Genomic DNA, 10,724 nt, shown 5'->3' with positions numbered 1-10,724 from the left:
TAACTGCATTGAGGGTCTTGGCATAGCCAGGATGTCCTGAAAAAGGGGAGTCATGGGCTTCCCAAAGTCTCTTTTGTTTGAGTGACTGGCTTGCCGGTATACATAATCTCGTTCTATAGTAGACAAGTCCACTATTGATAGAGAATTCTTGATACTTTGTCTGTAGCTTCGAGTCTTGATCCTTGATAGGGATCTCCTTAGCATCTTTTGATAGGTTGGATCATATCATGCCTCATCTCTAGCTAGCTCAAGTATTGGGTTGTTTGGCATGGATACCTTTGTGGCTAGAGATCTAACTATTGATGGATCTTGCAAGATTAGAGAATTTAGAAATGCCTTGCGACTGAGTGCATCGACAACCACATTCTCCTTTCCAGGCCGGTATTTGATTTCAAAATCGTATTTCTCCAGCACTTCAATCCATTGACGTTGCCTCATGTTGATCTCCTTCTGGGTAAAGATCCACTTAAGACTTTTATGATCCGTCACTAGGGTAAACTTGTTACCCAGCAAGTAGTGTCTCCAAAGCTTGAGAGCATGGATGACAGCTAATAGCTCCAGATCATGGGTAGCATAATTCCTCTCTTGGTTCTTCAATTTCCTTGAAGAGTATGCTATAGGATGACCTTCTTGCATAAGCACACATCGTAAGGAAAGTGTGCTAGCGTCAGTTATCACTTCGAACTCCTTACCAAGATCCGGAAGTTTCAGGATAGGTGCTGATACTAAACTTTGCTTTAGTTTATCAAAGCTAGATTGTTCAGTAGTTGACCATACAATTGATGTTTGGTTCTTCAGTAGATCGGTTAGTGGCACTCCAATCAAGGCATAGTTTTTGATAAAGACCCTATACCATCCTGTCAATCCAAGAAAACTGCGTATTTCTTTGACAGTTATTGGTATTGACCACTCTAGAACATCTCTGACCTTGGTCAGATCCACTGAAATCCCTTCCACTGATACAATGAATCCCAGATATTCAATCTGTCATTTGAAGAATGCACACTTCTTCTTTTTGGCATAAATCTTGTGTGCCCTCATTGTCTCAAGGACAATGCAAAGCTGGGGTTCATGATCTTCTTCCTGTTTGGAGTAGACTAAGGTATCATCAAAGAAGACGAGTACGAAGTCATCAAGATATGGCCTAAAGATATCCTGCATTAGCCTGTTGAAGGTAGCAGGTGCATTTGTTAGCCCGAATGACATGACTAGAAACTCAAAGTGCCCATATCTTGTGCTGAATGCCATCTTTGGGATATCTTCTTCCGTGATTCTAATCTAATAATATCCAGACCTGAGATCAATCATGGAGAAGATCTTTGCACCTTGAAGACAGTCAAGGAGCTCATCTATTCTTGGAATGGGATATTTTTTCTTAATGGTTGATTGATTCAACCCTCTGTAATCAATACATAATTGAAGCGTTCCATCCTTCTTCTTCTGGAACAGTACTGGAGCTCCCCATGGTGAATTGTTAGTGCAAATGTAGCCTTGTTCTAACAGTTGCTTGAGTTGCTCCTTCAACTCAATCGCTTCCGATATGGACATTCTATATGGTCTCTTTGCAATTGGCGCAGCTCCTAGCACTAGCTTGATTTCATGATCAACTTCCCTTTGAGGAGGAAGTTCTATCAGCTCTTCAGGAAATACGTATGCGTACTCCTTTAGCCATGAAGGTTCTTTACTAGACTCCTGATTATGATCTAGCTTATTTAGCTTAATCAAGTATAGACAGGTAGCCCCTTTCTAACTCCTTTTATTATCCGAGATGCTTTGGTCAGTTGAATTTTTGGCTTAGCAGACTCTCCTTGAGTTGTGACCAATTCCCCTTCAGAATTTCGAAAGGAAACTTGGCCCTTTCCACAAGTAATGTGGACATCATTAGGTTTAAGCCAATCCATTCCGAGCAAACACTCATGGATACCTAGGTTCATAACCCTGAATCTGACCGAAGTCGATTTTCCTCCAAGTAGGAATTTTACCTTAGCAGTTTCTCTGGTACAAGTGACCTCATGACCATTTGCTAATTCCACTAATAAGGTAGGTGCATCTTTTGTGGCTATTCCTAATCTTTTTGCACAAGTTGGTGAAATAAAGGAATGTGTGCTGCCACAATCAATCAAGGTTCTGAAACCTTTACCTTGATAATCCGATGGTGTCTGAATCACCGAAAATTGGCGATTCGGGCCTTTCTTGTGAAGGGCGGCATGAACTGTTGCCCTCTCAAAGTCTGCTTCCATGGTCGGGTCTTCTTCATCTCACATCTCCATGTTGGCAACACATGTGGTTCTTCCTCTGCCCCGGGTGGCGGCTCCTTGGCCATAGGTGGTTCCTTGGAATGGTCCTTGTCGTTGTCCTCCACCAAGCTTGGGACATTGCCTTTTGAAATGATAAGGCTTGTTGCAATGGAAGCAACGGAGGTTGCGGCCATTACCTTGGGTAGGAAAAAAATTATTGACATTGTTGGTCCTAGCTTTCTTCCTTTGTCCCTGGTTTTGACCTTGAACTCTCTTTGCCTAGGACATATACACTCCCTTGTTTTGATCCTTATAAGACCAAGTCTTGTTATTTCTTGGCCTGATTTGCGTCTCCTGTATTATGGGTGCAGCTTGAATGAGTGCATCCTGAAGATCACTTGGGCGCATTGATTCGAGGCAGGTGTTTACAAGTGGATTTAATCCGGCACAAAACTTTGACACCTGTTGTGTCATATCCATTTGTGGCGCATTTTTCAAAAGAGAGACGAACTTTGAATAGTAAGTATCAAGAGATAAACCATGTTGTTTCAGCTCATAGAACTCGTTCATCTTCTGCGTGCGGTAGGCAGATGGTAAGTATCTTCCTCTCACAGCTCTTTTCAGCTTTTTCCAAGTAACAGACCCCTCAAAGATACCTTGGTCTCTGCACCATTGCTTCCACCAAAGTCTTGCTTCGCTGGTAAGCTTCAGCTTGGCGAGCATAGCCTGGTTAGCGGGTGTAGTACTTGTCCCTTCAAAGTAATCCTCCATGGATTCGATCCAGATCTTGGCATCAGTTTGGATGGACCTTCCCTTATCATCGAATTCTGGTGGCTTGATTTTCTTGAGAAGAAACTTCTTCTCCTGAATCACAGCCGTACTTGGTGTAGGGGTTGGACTAGGAATCTGCACTTGAGGTTGTGCCTGGACATTGGGATTCTTTACGTTAAAACTTGCTAAGGGTTTCTCACACTTCATTAACATGTCTAGTTCAACTTTCAGCCAAGAGACCTAATCACTTAACTTTTTTATCAATACTCACAGTCAAGACAATCATTGATAAAAAGAGTATTATTTCATTCATATGGGCATAGCCTTTTTGAAGTATAATTATTCTTGGGAAAATGGAACAAGCTGATACATTAGTTCGGGGAGAATAAGATTGTGTTACATTGAGCTACGAGAACTGAGTAATAGTATGGATTGGGGTCATAAATTTTCAGGAATCGATAGGTCATAAGAAGATTAGGGTATCCTTTCCTTTGATACCCGTTCTTCTCGTAACGTCCCAACATCTTGATTCTGTCAGCTACACAAAGACTCTCAAGGGAAAAACACCTCATGAGGCTTACACTGGTAAGAAACCATCTGTCTCATACTTTACATTCGCAAAGTAATTGAATATCGTATACAAAAATACTAGACATACTTGTAAAGTTTATACAGGAAGATGACACCTCATCCTAAGGAATGCACCTATTGTGGCCAGTTAGAAGAGTTCATGGATGTGCGATGGATGGAGTGCCTAAGCCAATACACCAATTGGAGGGCACGGCTCAGTCTACACCCTCAATACTAGAGGAGACAGTTGGTCTTTTGGACCTTCCTCCAACCTTGGAGCCTGAGATGGAGGCAATGATCGATGCATTGATATCCATGGATGCCAAGTAATCTAATCCAATTAGAGTTTATCCTTGTTTACTAAGTGTCCATTATGTCATGCATTCTACACTTGCTATTTCTTCACACTCTTATTTGTTCGTTTCTCATAGGACTTTAATCTCTTTGTGTGATACATCTAAGCTCTTGCTCTTCCAATGTCATTCTTGTCTCATAGTACTCTAATCTCTTTATGCTCTTAATGTGATACATCCCATATGCTAACTAACCATCACCCACTCCTTCATTCAATTCTAATAGTAGAAATGTTATTACCTGTACCTTTGCACCCTCTTTTAAGAGACTAAGAGCTAGTAGCACAGGTACTCCCCCAAACTAAGAACAACAATATGATGCGAATGCCAATCAATTTCAAAACAATGCAAAGTTAACTGGAACTTCCATTTACTATGCTGTTTGATGGAATGCAAATAGACAATCCATGAAGCACAATTGCAAGGGGGGTTTGCTAAAGAAAAGTCAAGCCCTAAGAATATGAAGCCAACATAGACTCAAGTTCTCCTTAAAGCTCCATTCGTAGTGTCTGCTCTTCATTTTTTTACATTTCAAGATCGGATTAGCTTCAGATTATATTCATACTTACAATCTTCAGTTGTGAGCATAGCTTGACTCAATGATGCTCTCAATGACAGTGTGTCAAGGGGTTAGTTACAAGATCATGGGTAGCAACCCATAAAGGACAAAGCATGTGGTAACAACTTAGCGAGTGAGAAGACAAAAAGTTGGCACAAGGAATACCCATGGAGGTGATGATGACTTATGTACTTCTTTGTCGTGTCAACACAACTAGGTGCAAGGTGCTGTTGATGGTAGGGTGACGACAATTCAAAATGGCACAACAGGCCCCTCACACAGTAAAATATTTGGGATAATCATATTGGTAGTCGTATTAGCTACTGTTTGTGCTCTCATGATGATCTAAACTCCATGAGCTATAGCTCATAGATGAGCTCCTTCTTCAGAACATGGGCTTTCTATGGTCAGGAGGCCGATGGTGATGATGGCTTCATCTGATGAATTCTTAGAGATCTCTAGCTTGCTTGTCTAGGCGACCACCTTCAACGAGAATACTGATCAACTACAAGATGATACTGCTATTGTCCCAAAGATGCAATGCTATGGCAAAAACTACTGCTATCCTTCATAATTATTGCTACTCTTTCCCCTTGTTTAGGCTCTAGTTCTTCCACATGCTTGGGTGCTCCTTTCCTAACTAGCATCTGTACTTTGCTTTCTTGGAGAGACACCTATTTCCTAAGCCCTTTGGCCTCACCTCCTTCATATATTGATGTGGAACCTTCATTCCCAATAGACAATTGTTCCCCCCCCATCTTGTTTTTGAAGCTTCCCTTCCTTGTAATAATAGCCTTCCCCATTCTTTTTTCTCCCATGCATATGCTCTCTGCTTTTTCCTCTTTCTATACAAAAATAGCCTCGCCATCTATGTATCAATCCGCCACCCACTATACTCACAGAAGCATGCCACAACCACCTCCGAATTGGACATTACCATAAACAAATGCTTGATAGCATCATTGAAACTAATGATTTTGGATCCAAAAGTAAGATTGGTGGTCCTTTGAAAAGAACTCTGCTTTCTCTAATCTTGCAGATGGCTTTTCATTATGATTATCTTCCCTACAATTTCATTGCTTTCACAACAAATAGGATAATAACTCTCCCATATTTTATGCTACTAGCTACAAACAACTTCTCCTCATTTATTGTGCTGCTATTGAGGATGCACTCCCATAAGTCTGAGTTGGTACTTATCTTCTTGTTGATCCTTCCAAATCAAACATCATGCAAATAATACAGTCACCCAGTTTGATAATCATCACGAACTATTCCTCGACAATACCTGTGGATGCTACTTTGTATTGTTTGTGATTAATGTTTTGTTTTGCATGATTTTGATGACAATGGATGAATAGTTGGCATGAAGAGAGAAGGTGGTATGATTGCAGTGTACCCAAGGGGTTGTCTTCATCCTCCTCTTTTGAGTTTCATCTTCTGTCCCCCCTTCTTTCCATCTTAGCTAGTGTCTTCTCCTTACTCTGAGCTTGTCTGGCAAGTTTAGTTGTGAGCCATTGCCAAATCTGGCAATGTGTTCTTTTATGTTTGCAATTTGATGATGTTTCCATTTGTACTGTTTCATCTAATTTTCTTCCATCTCTGTCCTAGTTTGCACATACTGATTAGAACAAACAAGCACTTAAATGAGCTTCCACACACACAGACATACATGCGGGTTATTTGCACTTGAGTACTACTCAGCAAATACAAAAAGTTTAGGATGGAACCAAGCAATCAAATTTTCAAACTAATAGTTCAAACTAAACGGCAAACAAGAAGACACACACAAATGACAAAAAATTCCTAATGACACTGACTAATGAATTCAAATTCCTGGCAAAAATTTCCACCTTCAGGTTCATAGTGGTGGGCATGCAAGTGTCACGACAATGAACCCACGAATACCATTAATCGATTGGGTGTAGTGGAAATTTTCTTCTCTCTTTCACCAATTGGGTATCGTGGAAATTTTCTTGAAATTTGATTTTCCTTGGGATTTATTGAAATTATAAAAAATAACATCCAAAAGCTGCTTTGACTTTAGTTCCTTATATATATATAAATACATATAAGCATGTGACAGAGGGGGTCTATGCTTGTAAGCTTTTTTGTAAGATCCAAATGATACCATGATGTGGATATTAACTTGTGTACAAGGGTGAGATGTCCTCTAATGATACTGATAGATCCCAAATCTTGGTGATGCAAGTGGAACCCACGTGTAGTTGGAGGTTAGTCCTTTGAAAAAATCTATGTATTCACTCAACCCCTAGGTGTAATCCGTTTCCACCTTCACTAAGATAACCCATCCCTTTTACCCTTTACATTGACATCCCTCCTAAGAACTTGTTTTCCCACTTGCTAGAGTTATCATAATCAAGAAGCAATGTAGCATACCTAGTGCTTGAAGAGTAAACCCAAAGTGATAATATGTAAGGTTTAAGCTACGGGTAAGGCTCTTGATAGTGGTTTTGGCCAAATTTTATGGTAGAAATCCAGTTTGTAAAAAAATCGGATCATTAGCCCTCCCTTTAGGCTTGAGGCATTGATGCCTCTAGCTTACTAATGATGGTCCAATAGAGTAGGGAGGACTGCACCTCCTCATTGGTGGCTCTTTGTAAATGTTTGCTCCAAAGTGTCCCTATTTCTTTGAAAATAAGGCTTGAATCGCCATCCATTTACCCTTGTCTTGTGAACGTCCCATCCATGTCACCTAGCTTATAGCTACCATTTTGATATCTCCTTATGACCATGAATGGCTCTTCCCGCTTGAACACAAGTTTAGCATCCTTTCTGTTATCAAAGCAATTATCATAGAATAGCACAAATGATCCTTCCTTTATGTGTTTGCTAGCCAGTTTCTTATTAAATATCTTCATCCACTCTTCAACCTTGCATGGAATAGTATTGGACTATTGCTTCTCTGTCTAACTCCAGCCTCTCTATATCCAAGATCCTTTCCTCTAACTTCTTATCTTGACTCTTCTAGTATTTCTGTCTAACTCCAGCCTCTCTAGATCCAATATCCTTTCCTCTAACTTCTTATCTTGATTCTTCTCTCAACCGGTATCCATTACATGGACATCCGCTGAATTATCTAGCTTTGAGAAGCTTAAGAAAGTTTGGTAACTGCCTCTATCTTAAGGCTACGGGCATGTGAGGCTCATAATGTCATGACTTTGGAGCCTTATGACAATTCAACCAAATGGGACCCTTCTTGGAAGCATTAGTGGAAGAAAAATCAGGCACATGATTTTGTAAGATTTTTTAAAAATACTTCCACTCCGATCCAAAAAACTTTTCAACATGAAAGTTGTAGCGCGTGAGCTGAAGTTTCGGCTGGTATTTTTTTATAATTTTTTGAAGCTACGAGTCGGGAGTTATGGCCAAAATGGTGGATGCCAACTTTTTCCAACTGCAGTGGAGACCACCTTCCAATTTAATACACATCCATACTTTCTTCCCCACACTTAACACTTCCATAAAACATCATTCATTAGACCCCCAACCCTTTCCCCTCTCTTATCCTCTCTCTCAAGCTAATAAACCATTAGAATTCCCCTCCTAAATCACCCTCAAATCATCCTTAGTTGTAGTAGTAATGTATGAACTCTCATTACTCTCTCTCTATTATTGCTAGATATGATCTTATTTTATGAAGATTCTCTATATTTTTTATAGGAGAGCTCTTGGACTCAAGCTATGGGGGGGAGAATGGAGACAACTCACCTATGATGGAGCTTGATTAAGTACAAATTGGTCAACAAAACATCTAGATGGAGCTTCCATATTGGTGGAACTGCCTTAATGCAGCTTTGGTGGTGTTAATTCCTATTACATCTTAACCTCCTCCCTAAACACCCTCAAGGCCTATATAAAGAGGCCTTCTCTTTTGTAATTTGTAAGAAGAGAGAGAGCAACGAGGCCTCCTTCAGCCCTATTGAGCCTTCCCCATTCTCCTTCATGAGCTTATGGAATTCCTTCTCTTACTATAGCTTATGTATGCTCTACAATGTAATAAGCCCAGGATATTGGTGTCCATATTGTGTATATTGGTTATGTCCCGAGGGTTCTCCATCTCTTAAGTTTATTGATTCATCTATTTTTTCGTAGTTCTCTCATTCTCACTCACTCTCTCTCTCTCTCTTCCTCTCTTAGTTTTCATCTCTTCTCCCTTACAATCTCCTCTCCCTCTTGCATAGTGTCCTAGTCCGCTCTTCCATGACTAGGTGGTGCCCTTATCTCATTCACTTTGTGACAGAAGGGAGTTTGGCATAGTATAGAGGCTGCCATACCGAATTTCCTTCGTCGGTGTTTATTTATATACACAAAGACATATGTAATTGCAAACATAAGCTTCAAAATGTTAGCCCTTTTGCTATCATATATTCAAGGGATTGGATTGATAATATCATTTTTGCAAAATTGAGAGATTCCTATATCTCCATGCTCATGAAAGGCCAATCAACAAGAGCATTTCATTATAATCTATGCAACATGAGTTGTACTTGGGGTACTAGGATGTGAGAAAGGGAAAGGCCAATAAGCAAGAGCATTTCATTATAATCTACACAACATGAATCATGCTTGGAGTAATAGGATGTGGAAAGGGAAAGGATGAAGTCCTCTAGCTCTTCCCATGATTGGAGGAATAATAAAAAGGGCTTGATAGTTAATGGTTATTAACTAAGAATCATCCCCTTAGATCTATTAAAGAAAAGAGTTGTGTATCAGTTGACCAATCCAAGTCTTCTAACATAATCATCAAAATAATAATTGGTAACACAATGGTTGGTGTATTCTGTACTTCCCAATCTTTGCAAGGGTGAAATATTTTTAACATCGCCTAGAAAGAATCAAACCATCTTTGGCATCTTTCACTATATTCAAGCTCTTGGAAGTGATATAAAGTGCTTTTGAACCATTTTGGAATCACAATGTATTTCTGTAGAAATTACACAACACAACAGACACAATCTGAGTGAGTAGAGAACATATAGAAAATATGAGAAGAATAAAAACTACTTTAATTTCAAACAAACTGATACAAAGATGGCTCTATCCACTTGTGCACTTCCACTTGAAGCTTAGATGGTGATCCAAACAAGGCGAACAACTTCAGGGTAGCTGAAAAAACTCTGACTAGGTGAAAGATAGACTGATGATGGCTTTAGAGGGGTCTTCCTTTTATAGCTTGTGAAGGTGGTCTAGTTGGCCTATTTGACCATATTATTAACCTTTCCTATTAGGCCCAGAGAATATTCCCTTTACCATCGAGGGCCTGGGACACTACCCTCGAATCCCTGTCAAGTGGACTGCTAGCCCCATTGAGACCCCCAAGCCAAGGGCCGAACCCAAAAATAGAGGTCTTTGATAGCTCCCACACCTTGAAAATCGATGCATTGTGCCTTGACTTGCTACCAACATAACTATCCTATCTAACCCAAAGGCTAGATCCACAAAAGGTCACCTTTTTGTCATCCGATCACATAGATCTCATTTAACATACAAGTCAGGACCCAACCAATGTCCATACTCACACATGGATTCTCCTCATAATTGTGGCCTTACAACTTAGAGTGCCATGGGTCATTCATGGCACCTTATGAGGGTGGGGCATTGAGCATATCTAACAATTTAGTAGTGGGTATTACATATGTACACACACACAAACATGTATGTATGCATACGCGTGTGTGTGTGTGTCGGTGTTTTTACATACATACATACATACATACATACATACATACATACATACATACATACATATGTGTGTATGTATGTAAGTATGTGTTGCTTTGTGCTACATACAAAGAGATGAAAATTCTCATCTATCATTTTGTATAGAATCTAATTTGTGCAACCCTAAAGGTGATGTTGAGATATCGAGCTCCACTCGTGATACGCCAGGGTGACCGTTGTATATTTATGTCACCGACTTGTCAGTTGCAGACGCGGTTGGTACACCGCCCATGAATAATAGCTACATGATAGCTATCCTTATCTACTCTAGTTCGTGGCTCAGTTAGTATGCCACCTTAGTTAGTTGAGTTTGGTTTGAGACCCATATATAGGGTTCTTCTATTTCTTTGTACTTGAGTTCTTTTGGCTTACACAACTAAGAAGAGGAAAACTGTTTTCAGCCTCCCCCCTTGTGTGTCTTCCCCCATTGTGCAAGCAAGAAAGCTTCAAGCGAGACTCCTTCCTTCTCTCCCACAATCTTGACATGGT

The sequence above is a fragment of the Lygodium microphyllum genome, chromosome 26 (assembly GCF_053477565.2).
Source record: "Lygodium microphyllum isolate KBCC chromosome 26, Lygodium_microphyllum_v1.1.10, whole genome shotgun sequence".
Classification (NCBI taxonomy): domain Eukaryota; kingdom Viridiplantae; phylum Streptophyta; class Polypodiopsida; order Schizaeales; family Lygodiaceae; genus Lygodium; species Lygodium microphyllum.
This window is presented reverse-complemented; position numbering follows the sequence as displayed.